We start from the raw sequence: 16,917 nt of genomic DNA, 5'->3' as shown, positions 1-16,917 counted from the left end.
GAAACGCAAATCAAAACTACAATGAGGTATCTATCACCTCACACCAATCAGAATGGCCATCATCAAAAACTCTACAAACAATAAATGCTGGAGAGAGTGTGGAGAAAAGGGAACCCTCTTGCACTGTTGGTGGGAACCCTCTTGCACTGTTGGTGGGAACCCTCTTGCACTGTTGGTGGGAATGTAAATTGATACAGCCACTATGGAGAACAGTATGGAGGTTCCTTAAAAAACTAAAAATAGAACTACCATACGACCCAGCAATCCCACTGCTGGGCATATACCCTGAGAAAACCATAATTCAAAAAGAGACATGGGGCTTCCCTGGGGACTCCCTGGTTGAGAGTCCGCCTGCCGATGCAGGGGACACGGGTTTGTGCCCCGGTCCGGGAAGATCCCACATGCCGCGGAGCGGCTGGGCCCGTGAGCCATGACCGCTGAGCCTACGCGTCCGGAGCCTGTGCTCCGCAACGGGAGAGGCCACAACAGTGAGAGGCCCGCATAATGCAAAAAAAAAAAAAAAAAAAAAAAAAAAAAAAAAAAAAAAAGAGAGAGACATGTACCACAATGTTCATTACAGAACTATTTACAATAGCCAGGACATGGAAGCAACCTAAGTGTCCATTGACAGATGAATGCATAAAGAAGATGTGGCACATATATACAATGGAATATTCCTCAGCCATAAAAAGAAATGAAATTGAGTTATTTTTAGTGAGGTGGATGGATCTAGAGTCTGTCATACAGAGTGAAGTAAGTCAGAAAGAGAAAAACAAATACCTTATGCTAACACATATATATGGAATCTTAAAAAAAAAAATGGTTCTGAAGAACCTAGGGGCAGGACAGGAATAAAGACTCAGACATAGAGAATGGACTTGAGGACACGGGGAGGGGGAAGGGTAAGCTGGGACAAAGTGAGAGAGTGGCATGGACATATATACACTGCCAAATGTAAAACAGATAGCTAGTGGGAATCAGCCACATAGCACAAGGAGATCAGCTCCCTGATCTCCCACCTAGATGGGTGGGATAGAGAGGGTGGGAGGGAGATGCAAGAGTGAGGGGATATGGGGATATATGTATACATACAGCTGATTCACTTTGTTACACAGTGGAAACGAACACAACATTGTAAAGCAATTATACTCCAATAAAGATGTTTAAAAAATTAATTAAATTAAATTAAAGATCTCCTGTCTTTTTATTGTATAATTTTATTTATTTCTTACTGAAAACATAAACCTGACCTAAGTTAATTTATCATTTAAAAATTTTCTCTTTGTCATGTACCAAAATGTTCATTGCAGCTCTATTTATGATAGCCAGGACATGGAAGCAACCTAAGTGTCCATCAACAGACGAATGGATAAAGAAGATGTGGCACATATATACAATGGAATATTACTCAGCCATAAAAAGAAATGAAACTGTGTTATTTGTAATGAGGTGGATAGACCTGGAGTCTATCATACAGAGTGAAGTAAGTCAGAAGGAGAAAAACAAATACCGTATGCTAACACATATATATGGAATCTAAGAAAAAAAATGTCATGAAGAGATTAGTGGTAGGACGGGAATAAAACACAGACCTACTAGAGCATGGACTTGAGGATATGGGGAGGGGGAAGGGTAAGCTGTGACGAAGTGAGAGAGTGGCATGGACATATATACACTACCAAATGTAAATTAGATAGCTAGTGGGAAGCTGCCGTATAGCACAGGGAGATCACCTCTGTGCCTTGTGACCACCTAGAGGGGTGGGATAGGGAAGGTGGGAGGGAGAGTGACACAAGAGGGAAGAGATATGGGAACATATGTATATGTATAACTGATTCACTTTGTTGTAAAGCAGAAACTAACACACCATTGTAAAATAGTTGTACTCCAATAAAGATGTTAAAAAAACTTAAAAAATTTTTAAAAAAGAAAAATAAATATTCTGGGAAAAAAAAAGAAAAAAGAGTAAATGGATCATCACACAAATTCTTGAAGCTAAGAACTAAAAGAATAACAAGGTCCATGCCAAAATAAAAAGAAAAATTTTCTCTTTTATTCTCCTTGGTTTTAACACAAAATTTAAAAATATTACTTGAACTTATATAAGTGTATTTTAAAAATCTATTTAATTAGACACAAATTACTGATTTAAGTAAAAGTATAAACGGAAGAAAATTAAACTATCAGTGTTACTAAATTATTAAGATATATATTGTTGGCCAATAAGCACAAAAGATGCTTAACATCATTAGTTATCAGAGAAATGCAAACTAAAACTACAATGAAATACCACTACATAAATCACTAGCCTGGTTAAAATTAAAGCCACTTATAATTCCAAGTTCGGTAAGGATGTCAAGCAAATAGAACTCTCATACAGTGCTGGTAGGAATATAAAATGATATAACCACTTTGGAAAGTAGTATGGCAGTTGCTACAAGGTTAAACAAGCACATACCATATGACCCAGCAAGTCCACCCCTAGGTATTTACGTAAGAAAAATAAAATCATATGTTCACACAAAGACTTAACATATGAATGTTCAAAACTGAAAACAAGACAAATGTTCAACAATAGGTGAGTGGATAAATAAACTCTGATACATCGTTAAAATGGAATGTTATTCACAAATGAAAAGGAATGAACCACTGAGAGACATAAAATCATGGATGAACCTCCAAATCACTATGTTGAGTAAAAGAAGCCCAACACAAAAGACTATATGTTGCATGATTTTATTTATTTGAAACTCTAGAAAAGACAAAACAAACGAAATGATAGCAAATCAGTATTTTCCTGGAGCTGGAAATAGGGCAGGGGAGGAACTGAGAGCAAAGAGGCATGAATAAATTATTTGGGGTGATGAAAATGTTCAATATTTTGATTGTGATGGTGTTTATACAAGTATACACATTTGCCAAAACTCATTAAATGGTACACTTAAATGGATTTTATTGTATGTAAATAGCACCTTCTTCATAGAAAGTGATAGCATGGTAATTAAGCAGCGTATTAGTTCAGTAGTTTGCAAACTTTTAAAATCATTTTCCTCTCTTACTTAAAAAAATTACTTAAAAATTACATACATGTTTAGAAGTATACACTCTACAAAACATATAGAAAAGTAGAAATTATAAAGAGCTAAAGATCAAATAATGAAATGTCCTGTTAATTGATGCAACTTCATTATTTAATCTAATGTCATAAAATGTACTTAGGTGAGAGGTTCATCACTGAAGATAATGGACATAAATCTGTATGTCAAAAATATTCTCAGTATGTAGAACTTGTGAAGCTAACTTCTTATCATTTAGACAGTGACTGTCTAAACAGACATTTTCTATGTGACTGTCAAAGAATTAGAGGAGTGCTCATTCTGTCATCTTGATTCTCCTTGCAATATTAGTGCTATCTTCAATACGTAGGCTATATGTTAGAAAAATTTTAAGCTGCATTTCCATATCATGAAGTTAGTTTAATTAAATCTAGACTACATAATCTATTAATCCACCTTACTGGAAGCAGAAAATGCAAAAAATAAATGAGGGGGCGGTGAGAGGGGGACAAGGTGGTGGAGTAGGAAGATCCTGGGCTTGCCTCCTCCCATGGATACTATATATAGAAACTTAACTAGAAAACCCAAAAGACTCCACCAATAAACTATTGGAACTAATAGATGTATTCAGTAAAGTTGCAGGATATAAAATTAATATACAGAAATCTGTTGCATTTCTATATATCAATAATAATCTATCAGAAAAAGAAAGTAAGAAAACAATCCCACTTACAGTTGCATCAAAAAGAATAAAATTTCTAAAAATAAACTTAACCAAGATGGTGAAAGACCTATACTCCGGAATCTATAAGACACTGATGAGAGAAACTAAAGAGGACACAAAGAAATGGAAGGATATACCATCTAACGAAATGGAAGAATTAACACTGTTAAAATGTCCATACCACCCAAAGTACTCTATAATTCAGTGCAATCCCTATCAAAATACTAATGGCATTTTTCATAGAAATGGAACAAATATTCTTAAATATTGTATGGAACCACAAAAGACCCCAAACAGCCAAAGCAACCTTGAGAAAGAAAACAAAGCTGGAGGTATCATGCTCCCTGATTCAAATCTATACTATAAATCTATAGTAATCAAAATAGTATGGTACTGGCACAAAAACAGACACATAGATCAATGGAACAGAGCCCAGAAATAAACCCATGCTTATATGGTCACCTAATCCTTGACAAGAGCAACCGAAGAATACACAATAGGGAAAGAATAGTCTGTTCAATAAATGGTGTTGGGAAAAACTGGACAGCACCATGCAGAAGAATCAAACTGGACTATTTTCCCACACCATATACAATAATAAACTCAAAATGGATTAAAGATTTAAATGTAAGACCTGAAACCATAAAACTCCTAGAAGAAAATACAGGCAGTAAACTCTTTGACATCAGTGTTTGTAACATTTTTTTGGATCTGCCTCTTCAGGCAAGAGCAACAAAAGCAAAATTAAACAAATGGGACTATATCAAACAAAAAAGGTTTTGCACAGTGAAGGAAAACATCAACAAAATGAAAAGGCAACCTACTAAATGGGAGAAGATATTTTCAAATGATATATCCCATAAAAAGTTAATATCCAAAACATATAAAGAACTCATACAGCTCAATATAAAAAAAATCCAATTAAACAAATCAGCAGAGGATCTGAATAGACATTTTTCTAAAGAAAGCATACAGATGGCCAATAACATGAAAGGATGCTCAACATCACTAATCATCAGGAAATTCAAATCAAAACCACAATGAGATATCACCTCACGCCTGCTAGAATGGCTATCATCAAAAAGAAAACAAATAACAAATGTTGGTGAGGCTGTAGAGAAAAGGAATGGTGGTGCACTGTTGGTGGGAATGTAAACTGGTGCAGCCACAATGGGAAATAGTATGGAGGTTCCTCAAAAAATTGAAGATAGAACTACCATATGATCTAGCAAGTCTACTTCTGGACATTTATATGAAGAAAACAAAAACTCCTATGCTAACTGCAGCATTATTTACAGTAGCCAAGATATGGAAACAACCTAAGTGTCCATTGATAAATGAGTGGATAAAGAAGATGTGGTGTGTATATATATGTATATGTCTATCTATCTATATATATTTATAAAATGGTATATTAGCCATAAAACGAATGAAACCTTGACATTTGCAACAACATGGATCTATCTATAGGGTATTAATGCTAAGTGGAACTTTGTGCTTCCACTACATGGGGCATGGGTTCGATCCCTGGTCCCTGATCAGGGAACTAAGATCTCGCATGTGCACTGCACGGCCTTAATATATGAAAGAATGAATGAATAAGATCAATATAAAACACAAAGCAAACAAAACAAAACAGGAACAGACTCATAGATACAGCGAAAAAAATGGTCGTTGCAAAATGGGGGGTGGGTAGATGGGTGAAATAGGTGAAGGAGATTAAGAGGGGCAAACTTCCAGTTACAAAATAAATAAGGCATTGGGGATGTAACATACAGCTTAGCAAGTGTAGTGTATAATATAATAATTTTGTATGGTGACAGATGGCTACTAGACTTATTATGATGATCATTTTGTACTGTACTTAAATGTCAAGTCACTATGCTGTACACCTGAAAACAGCATAATATTGCACATCAACTATACTTCAAGAAAAATTAAATAAAAATAAATAAATAAAACGTTTTTCAAAAGTGAGGGGGCTACCATTAACCCCTCTTCCTTCAGTATGCCTCATTTATACATGTGATATATAAGTAATTATATCTTTGCTATATTTCCCATTTTTAATAAAAAATATAAATAGATATTCTAACATATCTTTTTCTTACTCTAATAAATCTTGCACAAATATAGGCTGTAGAAGTTCTGCTTTGGAGACATCTGAGAGTGATCATTTGTATTATTCAAAAATTATAGGGTTTAAAAATATGGAGTATGTGCATGTGCACGTTTAACACTAAACCTGTTATTAACTATTTTCAATCACTATTAATTTAGAAGGCACTTCAGTATCATGTAGTTCACTCATTAATTCAACATTTACTGAGCACCTATTATGTACACCTATTAGGTTGTACTATAATGTGAACAAAAGAAGACATGGTGTCTGAATCATCAACTTATGATATAGTCTTGGGGAAAGACACTGATCATGTAAATCAGCTAAAACCACAGCAATGAAATGGTATGAGGGAAAGGTACACATGTCTAGGAGAGTGCATAACAGAAAGACTTAATTTCACAGTGGTTTGGGGAATCAATCATGCTTCCCCCGGGATGATGACTACTGACCTTCAGGGTTCAATAAAATATTATTAAAACATACAAACATAAACCAAGGCGCAAACAATGATAGCTATGGGGCCAACTATTATACGAAGCTTCTCTTGCATCCAATCTATCTGTGGTATCATTTAGCCTTGATCAAGTTCATATTAAGCCTGGCTCTATTTCTCCTCATTAGCCCCCAAAATTATAGTAGTTCAACCTCCTGGCACCAAAGCTATTTTAAACACATATGAAAACACACTGAAGTTGAATGGCAGTCTCAGTTCTAATGCATTAATTAAGATAATCTAGAATATGTTCATAGCTTCATTACAAAGATTATCTAAATAAACACATGCACACAGAGTGGATTCCTAAGAAAACATCCATATATCACACTTTGAGAAACACTGCTCTTTGCAATCATTTTCCTACCTCCAGTTCCTAGCAGCGTCTGGTATATGTATCAGTAATTTGCCCTTGTATCTGCAAAATGCTTTGTAGTTCACAAAGCCCATTACGAAGATTTTCTCATTTGATCCTAACAACAATTCTGGGTGAATTATCTATTTCAAAGATAAGGAAACTAAGGCTGGGTAGTACTTCTTCAAGGTAGTTTTTCTTCAGGAAGTTTCCCACAATTGCCCACTTCCATCAACCGATTCACCTCTAAATTATATTATGTGTTTTTCGCTCCTATAGCATAGCTCTCTATATTATACTTCAGGCATCACCATTCTCTGTGTCATTTTCTGTTCACCCGTCCGTCTCTTTGACCTAAGCTTAAAGTTCTTCATATGCAGTAGCACATAACAGATGTTCAATCAATGCCCAGTGAGCTCCTGTAATAAAGTTATGGAGACTAAAGGACAGGGAGGTTAAAATGAGCTCAATATCACGTAGCTTATTTTGGCAGACCTAGAACTCTGACTCACTCACACCTCCTGAGATCAAATTCAAGTCACTGTTCCTTTAGTCTATATCGCTAATATTTTGGGCAATATTACTGCTTCATAGGAAGCAGAAGAACAAAAACTGCATTCTTTCAATACTAAAGTATTACGAACCAAAACATAGATATGAATATAATTTAAGCCAAAACATCAAAAACATTTTCCACCTGTGAAACAAACTGTCTACTGAGATCAGTTAACACAGTCAGCAATCTATTTTTATACTGACAAAAGAGTATGGGTTTTGCTTATTACACTAGCTTCTCTAGGTCATATTTTTTTTCCTAGACAGAGTTCCCTGATGCTCTTTTGCTTTGTTATTTTTAGTATCTAATTAAAATAAACTAAAGAAACAATTTCTCTGAAATCAATTTATGAAATCCCTGGAAGAAATTAAGAGTAATCATGAGTTTTAACTGTATAACTATCTACCAGATCAATGAACCACAGGCAACAAACACCTTAGTGAACCTCAATGTCAAAGCAAAGCCTTGAAAATCAGCACGATAACAAAAAAGAAAAGTTATTGGTAAAAAAGGCTTTGCATAGAATAATTATGTTACCAAGGGTCATAAACAGGACTATAATCAATGGTCTGCTCAGTCTCATAAGAATCTCAGAAAAAAGTTACTACAGGGAACTAAAGTTTAGGTTTATTCAAAGTAAAATCAACTTGCTTACTATCACTCTTCCAAAACTTCAGAAATAATTTTGCTCAGTTATTCCATTTATAGCTCCACTTACAAAAAAACCACAAAACCTCAAGTTAGTCTGTATTAGAGTTTACTTCTGCTAGTGATGAGTTACAAAGTTACTCTGAGATTTACAAATGGGACAGTGCCTCTCTAATCCCTATTATACTAATAAGCATTTTTATTTAAGAATCACCTTCTTCTTATATTTCAAGTGCTCTCTTTTCTAACGTATAATTTTTCTTATTTGGTTTCTGTTCTTTAATCCTACTATTTTTAAAAAGCTGAGATTGCTAATAATAAGGAAGCACAGATTTAACAGAATCCAAAGTTATCAATACTTAATAACCCAGAAACACCAACTAGTAAAGGTAGGCAGAGAAAAACAAAATCATGGCTTTGGTTGGCTGTATAGATATGTGAGAAACAGCTTCACCAACTTGTAAACCAAAAATAAAAAGTTCTGCATATTATTATTTTCAGTTTTGAGGCCACCTTTTAACCCCCCATTAAAATTATACCTTACAGAAATAAAAGATAATCTTTTAAACAATCTTTAAATATTACAGTTATAAGAAGATGAAAAATTATACTTTTATTTAATAAAAAAACTATATTCCACCTCTTCCCCTATTCAATAATTAATATATCAATTATAATATAAATTTGGGTGAGTTTAACTTTTTTAAAGGCTGCTAATCAATTGATTTGATGAATCTGGTTTTCCTCACAAGCTGGAGTGGGAATGGCTGTCTGGACCTTCATACTATCCATATCTCTACTGCTACTAAATGAAACAAAAATCAAAGCCACAAACTGGCTAATTATCTTTTTTTGAGTTTAGTACCTAATTCCTACTTCCTAATACTTTTGTCTTCTTTCTTGAGAATAATTTTGTTTGCATTTTCTACCAACCAGATTTTTAAAGCAATGCTCAATTGTACCACCAATTCATTATACACATCTGTTTTTAAAAGAGTCTTAAAAGTATCACCAATTTTGTTTCTTATTGATCGTTTTATGTGTTATTCAGGCTTGCTTATGTATTTATTTATTTTCTTGGTGGTAATCATCAAGACTGGAGAGTTGATGGGGAATATACAGAGAACTGGGCAAAAAGCTCAGAACTGATTTTCCTCTTTTAAAACATTGATCCATTGAGATGAGACAAGAGTAGTTTAAATTTTGGATACTTTTTAGAAGAACTCTTGTTGCTTAGAGTATGTATAAGGAAAACTTTCAGGTTTTATTTATTTAAAGATAAAATAGTAAGTGCCCATGTCTATTGAACACAATATTATGATTAGTAGCTCAAATTATCACTTACCAAACTTACCTCAGATTGGTAAAGTTATTCATTTCAAAATTTTTTATATAACTCCAGACTGCTAGAAAAGTTGCAGGAGTCATATAAAATATTCCCAAGTTATCCTTTCTCCAGATTATCTAAATAACAACATTTTACTACATTGATTTTATCATGTTTCCCCTCTTTTTTTTTTTTTAAGGTACTATATTTACTGATGTTCATACTTAGGGTCTGAGTTTAGGGATGGCTTTAGGAAGTTCAAGGTTTATAATATTTTTAAAAATAAATATATTTATTTATTTTTGGCTGCATCGGGTCTGTGTTGCTGCACGCGGGCTTTCTCTAGTTGCGGTGAGCAGGCTTCTTATTGCAGTGGCTTCTCTTGTTGTGGAGCATGGGCTCTAGGCATGCGGGCTACAGTAGTTGCAGCACATGGGCTCAGTAGCTGTGGCTCTCGGGCTCTAGAGCACAGGCTCAGTAGTTGTGATGCACGGGCTTAGTTGCTCGGCGGCGTGAGGGGTCTTCCTGGACCAGGGATCGAACCTGTGTCCTCTGCATTAGCAGGCGGATTCTTAACCACTGCGCCACGAGGGAATTCCCAAGGTTTATAATTTTTTTATTTATTAGTTATCTTGCTCAAGCAGCCCTTTATACTCCGGGTGTACCTGATTCACTAGCTTTACTTGTGCGATCTTCAAAAATGTTCTGTGATTGATTCATAGAATTAAAAATCCTTCTTGACATAAAGTGTATCATGTTCTTCACCATGAGACAGCCCATGTTTAGTACTGCTATGTCAGTGGGCTTATACCATTTATCTTGTTATAACTCATCTGACTGCTTCACTTCTGTAGGGTGGGGCTTAGGAGCTCAGGTTCTAAAGTCAGATATCTTGGGTTTGACTCTCAGCTAAAAATATCATGGCTGAAGGAAGGTATATTAGTTAAACATCAGGTTTAGGATTTAGCACTGAGCTACTAGGCAGCCAGGACAAAGAGGGTGGCTGCGATTTCCTCTCAGTAGGAAGTCTATCAGTTTGTAAGGGCTGTAAGAAAATGAAACATCAGTGTCTCAGCAGAAATGGCTTTGACTGATATCAACACAAGTTTTTAAAGAAAATAAAGAGCCATTCGATGTGTGTCTATTTCTAAAACCAGCCCGGGATAAAAGAAAGGGGAGAATGATCATTTTTCGTGGATAGAAAAGGTATGTTAAGTGCTCCATGGAATTAACCTTATGGTGTGCTGGTTTAATACAGGCATCGAGCTTGAAGAACTTTAATGGACAATTCATCTGGCTATAAAAGAGTCCAGGAGAAGAGATGATGCTCAACTTGTGTACCATATATCCCTAGAGGTTCCACAAAGGCATCTCAGGAGCTGCTGTTGGGGGCAGGAGATGTGGACAAGACCGAAGTCCTTTCCCCTCCACACACAAGGATTCAGTCTCAAGAGCTCAAGCTATTGTACTATTTAGTATATTCCTTCAACACAAACTGAGTACCTACTTGTTCAGCATTTACAGTTCCCATGAAAGAAGACTTTCAAAAATAATTATTTGTTAAATGACAATACAAATATATCCCACTCTTGAAAGAAATATAACATCAATCCCACACACATACATTTTGTAATTACTATCTCAGAGTATACTTCTCAAATGTAAGCACAGGCTGTCAAGGCCAAATAACTGTAATCCAAAGCAAGTTATTTAAATTATTTGAGCCTCAGTTTCCTCACCTGTAATAGTACCACCTACCTTGCGGAGTTGTTATAAGCTTTAGAATAATAAGCCAAGCATCAAGCACAGGGAAGAGCACACAATACGTGCTCAATAGATGGCATACTATCATTATGATACATTGTTGCAACCGGGTTTCTGACAAAGCAGAATGGTGGATGACTTCAAAATGAAAGTTATTATTGAAAACCTAAATAGCTTATATTACTCAACCAGTAGATACCTAGCGCTCCACCTCACCTCTCACCACTCAGCTCTCCCACTCTCTCCATTTCAACCCTGATTCAGTTCCACAAACCCACCACATTCACGCCAGCTCTTCACAAACACACTTCCCTCAGAAAACACTTCTTTTTATTCCCTCACTGGTCATCTCTATTCTTTAAATCTTAGCTTAAACATCACTTCCTCTAGAAAGACTTCCTTGGCCAGCTGAGACTACAAATAACAATTTTTATTTGGACCTTAACGTTTCTTTTCTTTCAGATACTGATGTCAAGAGGCTCAGCTATATATTGAGATCTATTGTACTGACAATGTATTTTTAGCGCACGTAAAGAATTCCTCTGATTTACTTTGAAAAGAGGGCATGTGCTCTGTTTAAATTGTGTTTCAATTTGTTCAAATTATACGTAAATAGAAGTGCCAGTTATTGTAAAGTTTTCTTTCTATCATACGAAAAATTTTACAGGACAAATTGAACTTTCCAAACAAACAAAAAGTACTGATGTTGAATTTGATAGTTTGATAAGCAAATTCGATAGTCACAGGAAACATTATATATCTCTAAGAACAAAATTATGGAATCTACTAAAATAAGTCTATAACTAAGTGATTTGTTGAAAAAGAAAATTTTCTGCAATTCAACTTTGGGAGGTCCTTTGGAATAGCTACATTAAATGAATGGTGTAAGCCTCGTCTAACTAGAAAACCAAATTTTAGTCAAGCTAGCTAGAATATTAATATATTGTTCCCACCTTAATCTTTTAAAGTCTTATATCATACCACGCCAACAAACTTGGTTCAAAATTATTATATTTTATGAACTGAATAAAATACTGGAGGTATTCCTGAATTCTATTGAAAAACCTGGCATTTCTCTAATCACTATGGTGACTGCACTGGGTGACAGGCCATCCAGGGTGAAGGACACCATTACTGATCCTGCCTCAGACCAAGCTGGTGTCCATTCTGACCTAGAGCCTGAGACTCCATAATGCACAATCCAGAGCAATACAAGGAAGGACCAGAGGTTCTTGCTTAGTAAAGAAAATGGAAGCAGCTGGTTTTAAGACTAAAATAGCTGCAGAGGATAAGTTACTTGACAGTGAGGGCAAAGAGAGAGGGCCAAAGACCAACTCTTATAGAAAAGGAGGTCAAATCCCCCCACTCCAACTTTCCATTAGAGGAGTCAGATAACATTACCAGTACTACTGATAATGATAACAACAATGAAAATAATAATAGTAAAAATAGAAAATTTATTAAAGGTTTATAGAACCTTAAAAGTTTATAGAACTACTATTCTAAATTATTTAATAAATGTTATTTAATACTTTAAGTATAAGCTAGACATTATTATTCTTATTTTATACATTAGGATATTGAGTCTCAGAAACTTAATTTTATTTGTCCAAAGTCATATAACTAGAAAGAGCTAAAGCCAGGATTTTAAATCCATCCCTTCTAAGTATGAATCTCACTCTCTTAAGCTCTATGAAACCTGATTTACTTGATGAAATAGCCCTCAAAGAAATAAAAGGGGAAAAACAAAATCCATGCAAAAAAAGAAATATGTGATAGTCAACAGTAGCAAAAGTCAAAGGAAAATCCAGAAACACCTTAGAGGAAATTATTGGATTTGGCTCTGTCCAAAGTACACACACAGTATCCATAGTTGTATGGGTGGCACCCAAATTTCATAGGATTAAGAAGTGGTTAGATAACTGCAGATGTCTCTTTCAAGAAAATTAGCAGTGAGGGAATACGTAAAGAAATATGTCAACTGAAGAGGGAAAATACTAGGGAGGGGATACATGTAAAGACACCATAAATAGGTCATCAGACTCAACCTCCCACAAGAGGTTCTTATGCAGTATTGTTCCACAGCCCTCAGTTCCTAGCCCCTCACCTCCTTGTACAACTCCTTGATTTCACTTGGGCTCTTCCATGCTTCTCTCTACAAGAAATGCCCTTTTCCAGTTTGCTTTTCTTGTGAACTCCAACTTTTCCTTCAGCACACAGCTCAAAGGTCACGTTCTTGGTGAAAACATCACTGACCCTCATTCCCAAGAACAATTTCCCTCTTTACACCTAAGGAACTTCGTATCTAATTCTATAACAAGTCTATCTCCATCAAAAGTTGGTTTTCGGGCTTCCCTGGTGGCGCAGTGGTTGAGAATCCGCCTGCCGATGCAGGGGATACGGGTTCGTGCCCCGGTACGGGAAGATCCCACATGCCGCGGAGCGGCTGGGCCCGTGAGCCATGGCCGCTGAGCCTGCGCGTCCGGAGCCTGTGCCCCGCAACGGGAGAGGCCACAACAGTGAGAGGCCCGCGTACCACAAAAAAAAAAAAAAAAAAAAAAAAAAAAAGTTGGTTTTCTACAGTCGGGTACCAAACAGAATTACCTTTGACACCCCAGTATTTAACACAGTGCCTGGCATATTCCTCTTAAAATACAGTATCCAGAACTGATCATAATTTTTTAACTGTAGTTGAGAAAATATTTTAAAAATCACTTAAAAGAGAATCAAAGACTATTACTACCCAACTATTTAAACAGTAGTTCTTATTTTTAAAAATATACAGATGGTCAACTAAAGTGCCTTCATATTGGATTGGCACAGTAAAATTTATTTCAATTGTAAATCAGCATGTTCCTTCAAAACACCTTACTTTTTTATACTGGATACTAAAAATTAGCAGTTCTGATTCCAAAAATAAATATGTTCTTCAAGAACTAAAATTATTGTCTTTTTAAAAAATTATTTTCACAAAAGACATTCAACTGGAATTCATTTAAAAATATAACCCCATCTTTTAGGATGTCTGCCACAGTCTTAATTATGAAAACACCGTTCCCTTAGGGAACTAAGCCAATGAGAATCTCGTCCCAAATAAGAGCAAACCAGAGAAAAATGTCTCTGTTTCTGTTGATTATATCAGATAATGGTCTAAAATGAAAAGAATTCTATTCATGTCCATCGAAGCTAGGATGCACAAGAAGCAAACCTCTGGATCCTGAGCAGAGGAGAGATAAAGACAAGAACGATGGAGTGCACTACCTCAGGCTTAGCTCTCCAAGCTAGCACAGGGTCCCATTTAAAATACTACTGATCAAGTTTTGATCCAATAGAACATTCTGTTATGGATTTAACATTCTATAGGCAATCATTTTTTCCCCTTAATCACTATTTATTGCTTCCACCAGAAGAACTTTCTCATGGGTATATTGCTAATTATCACAGCTTCCTTCTGGTTGTGATGATTATTTACTACACACAGGAATATGGCAAAGAGAAGTGAGGACAAAAATAATCCACTGTTTAAGCTATGGCCTAATGTGGGGAAGTCAGGAGCATTCATATCTAATTTCAATTCCTAAAATCCATCTCCTAAAGGTTGAGGCATTATTTTAAAGATATCCATAATACATAGATCTGTTGGAGAAGATTCATTTAAAACTTACCCTTCTTGAAGATTGCCCTTTGCCTAAAACCTAATTGACAGTTCCGGTTGGATCTGTTTCCCACATAAAATGTCATTTACCTTTGGACCACAGGGATAATACACTTACTCTCCAGGATGTACCATAACTTATGTGGAAATGCTAAATATGTGTTATATTGATACTAACCAAAAAGAAACAATATAGCCACATAGCTATTACATTCATTCTGATAACTCAAATTATGAACAAAGAGTCAGTGCCTAAATAGGTGATTTATTTATACATGTATTTTTTAAAATATGTATTTGTAAGAATATATATACCCTTATCTGAATATAATCTTAAAATGAGCTTTCATCACATAAAAAGAAGTTTCAGTGTCACAGTTACATACCAAAGACCCACAGGGAACAAACAGTCCCTGGGCAGAAAAAGGTCAAGACCTACATTCTCTGATTAAAAAAAGAATTTGAACAAAATTGACAGCATCTTTTTTTTTTTTTTTTTTTTTTTTTTTTTTTTGCGGTACGCGGGCCTCTCACTGTCGTGGCCTCTCCCGTTGCAGAGCACAGGCTCCGGACGCGCAGGCGCAGCGGCCAAGGCTCACGGGCCTAGCTGCTCCGCAGCATGTGGGACCTTCCCGGACCGGGGCACGAACCTGTGTCCCCTGCATCAGCAAGCGGACTCTCAACCACTGCGCCACCAGGGAAGCCTGACAGCATCTTTGAAAAAAAAAAATATATGTATGTCTTTCAACTCAAATAGAAGCCCCTCAACCCCAGGGCTGAATTGTATCTGGGATTTTATGTTTAGAAGGAGCAATATAAAGACAACACACTTGCCCACTGTGAGAGAAAGTGGGCCCACTGTATGTCCCTTTCTAAGGAAAAGAGAAGACAGAGACAGTAGAGTAGAGACAGGAAGAAATATAGTTGGGAGACCAGTTAAAACTTGGGAAGCTTGAATGGGAGAAAATATTCTTGGAGCCCTGATTCACGATTTAGGATGGTTTAGGAATTATCCTTGATGTCAGCAGCATTTGTGAAATACCTGGATCCCAAGATTAAAACAAGAATAAAAGTTCTGACTTTTGACTAGGTTCTACCTTGAAAAGAATCTAAACTGGCTAGCTATGGAGAAGAATGGAATAGTATGAATACATTTTCCTTTTCCCCTATCCTGGGTTTTTAATTCAGTTCTAGGGCAAGCAGGGTTAGAAGACCTCTCAGATTTAGGCATAAAATGACCAACTTGAAGAATTATCTACAAGAAATTCTAACAAATCACTCAAGGAAGGGGGAGGGGAAGGGAGAACAGCACATTTCTAGTCATATTCGATAGAGACCCATCAGTTCAAAAAGTCTTTTTACAAATATGATAGGAATAAATAAAATTAATTTTTTAGTTTATAATCAAGATACTGAACCTGAATATTTTTATGGATTTTACTGAATTGGGCAACTATGTCTGTATTTGTAAGCTGAGACTCTATGGTGTTTTGTGAAATAATGAAAAATTGCAAAAGATTAGGGCTTTGAAGAAATAAAAATATATATTACGATCTTAAAATTTTCTGGTTTCTCAACATGCCAATACATACAATATTACATGTCTCAAAATTTAAAAATTTAGCTATAGGCTTTCTTTTAACATCAAAATGGTCAGAGCAAGGACACAATGAAAAGTTGAATGAATAGAAGTAGCTATCTTTGACGTCAATGCCATGATTTCAATATCTATCATGGGTCAGTGACAAGAGCTGCAAGATTTTAAAGGCATCCTACCAAAGTTTGAAAACTCAAGATGACATCAGCATATTAACAATACAAAGATTATAGGTATGTTAGAGCAATAAGAAGTTACTATACACCTATCAGTTACAGACAATCTATATCCACAGGGACAACTGTTAGAAATCTTCAAATATGTCACCGTGCTAGAGGAGAGGAAAAGAGAGGGGAAGGGAGGGGAGGGAAGGAAAGGGAGAAGAGGAGAGGAAAAGGGAGGGGAGGAAGGAGGGAGGGAAGGAAGGAAGGAAGGAAGGAAGGGTGGAATGGAGGAAGGAAGCTAGGAAGGAAGAAAATGACAGAAGAGAAAAAATCCTTCCAAATAAGATAAGCCTGGGAGGACAACATAACAGGCATTTCCAGGCATATATCACACTAATCCACTCTGTGAAATAAAACACTTAGTTGACAAAAAGAAAATGAAAGTTCTCAACT

General features: G+C 35.9%; 1 protein-coding gene across 6 annotated transcripts in view; it reads right to left on the bottom strand.

Annotated features, from left to right (window-relative positions):
- The window catches only part of RFX3 (regulatory factor X3), a 294,590-nt gene that overhangs the window by 141,464 nt on the left and 136,209 nt on the right, over positions 1 to 16,917 (bottom strand). The gene's annotated exons all lie outside the window — the stretch shown is intronic.

Source organism: Kogia breviceps, chromosome 8 (genome assembly GCF_026419965.1).
Source record: "Kogia breviceps isolate mKogBre1 chromosome 8, mKogBre1 haplotype 1, whole genome shotgun sequence".
Lineage (NCBI taxonomy): Eukaryota > Metazoa > Chordata > Mammalia > Artiodactyla > Physeteridae > Kogia > Kogia breviceps.
The sequence above is the reverse complement of the archived record's forward strand: the minus strand, read 5'-3'. Positions and strand labels throughout refer to the sequence as shown.